We start from the raw sequence: 1,291 nt of genomic DNA, 5'->3' as shown, positions 1-1,291 counted from the left end.
GCAGGGGGTCGGGGGCTCCAGCACTCCAGGGGACTGGGCCACAGAGCAACATAAGATAGAAGCATCCCTCTCCCTTCATTTCCTCATGGGTCACTGTGAGAAGATGGTACAGGTGACAATTGTGTCCTCCATCAAGAGTGGCAAGTTTCCAGGTACAGAATCCAGGAGGTCTGTAAGCAAATCCCTGCATTCCCAAAGGTTCCTAGACAGTGGTTACATATGCTACCCCAATTTATGCTGCTTGACATAATTATCTGAATTAAAGGCAACTAAAAAAACTGCAGATGCAAGAGAGACAATCCCATTCTTTTCCCCTCCTGAGAAGAAAACTTCCACGTGCACATTTCCTTTGTCTATCCGTCAGTAGATGGGAGAAAGAACCATTAACATCTTGGCCGCTGTTGAATAGCACCACAGTGAGCACAGTTGGATAGATAGATAGATGTACAGAAGTCTGTTTTCTTACTGCTTAATGTCTTTTCCGTAAAAATGCTCTGCGAATACAAAAACTACAGCGTTTATATGTAGATCAGCTGGCCCCAAACTGACACACACTAATAAACATCCCACAAGCCACAAAGAAAGCCTCAAAAACTTTAAGCTGTCTTTGGACCATAAATGACCCCCTGAGGGGGTGCACCGTTCCTGGAGGTACTGCAATACCAGGTCGATGCGTGGAGTGGACGGAGCAAGCTCCTATTCCAACTCCGACTTCCAAAAATCCATTTAATATATTGTCCTCGGATAGAGGACGTATCAGATATTAAACTGATAAGAACAGATACTACACTTGATCTTAGCCAAAAGGCCGAGAAGCGATAACAACGGGGTGCCATACTCTTGCTCCACTAACAGGCACACCCACCTTTACTTCACGGTCACAAATACGGTCGCACCAAAAAACACTCACCAGACATAAACTCTCTTGGTCTATCGTGAACACTACTTTTACTCTGTAAAAAGCTTGTGAAAATCCAACGAAGGGCGAGATTTTTTTCCTTGCACTTTCGTTCCCAGAGTTCCCAGGAGACTGGGTCATGTCTTCATTTGCATGCCCCGCCCATCCCGCTTTCGTCTCTTTGCTGCAGAAGTGGCTGACGGACCTACAGACTGATACCAGCTGTTCTCCCAGGATTTTCACAATTTCCGGACACAGACTTGACAACAACTACCAAAAAGAGGTTCCCTCCCCCACCCACACACTCCTTCTCTCATACCTAGTCCCTTAGGCATCGCGTCTCTCCCCGAGATGACTGACATTCCTGACTGAGCGGAGGGGTCGGTGCCTACC

At 46.9% G+C, this 1,291-nt stretch overlaps 1 non-coding gene across 1 annotated transcript; it reads right to left on the bottom strand.

The window, feature by feature from the left end:
* Positions 1-629: 629 nt before the first annotated feature.
* On the bottom strand, positions 630-820 carry LOC119813903. Its single transcript, XR_005285336.1, has one exon. It is a non-coding gene; the product is annotated as a U2 spliceosomal RNA (small nuclear RNA).
* Between the last annotated feature and the right edge of the window lie 471 nt (positions 821-1,291).

This window comes from Arvicola amphibius, chromosome 4 (assembly GCF_903992535.2).
Source record: "Arvicola amphibius chromosome 4, mArvAmp1.2, whole genome shotgun sequence".
Classification (NCBI taxonomy): domain Eukaryota; kingdom Metazoa; phylum Chordata; class Mammalia; order Rodentia; family Cricetidae; genus Arvicola; species Arvicola amphibius.
Note: the sequence above shows the minus strand (reverse complement) of the source record. Positions and strands in the feature narration are given on the sequence as shown.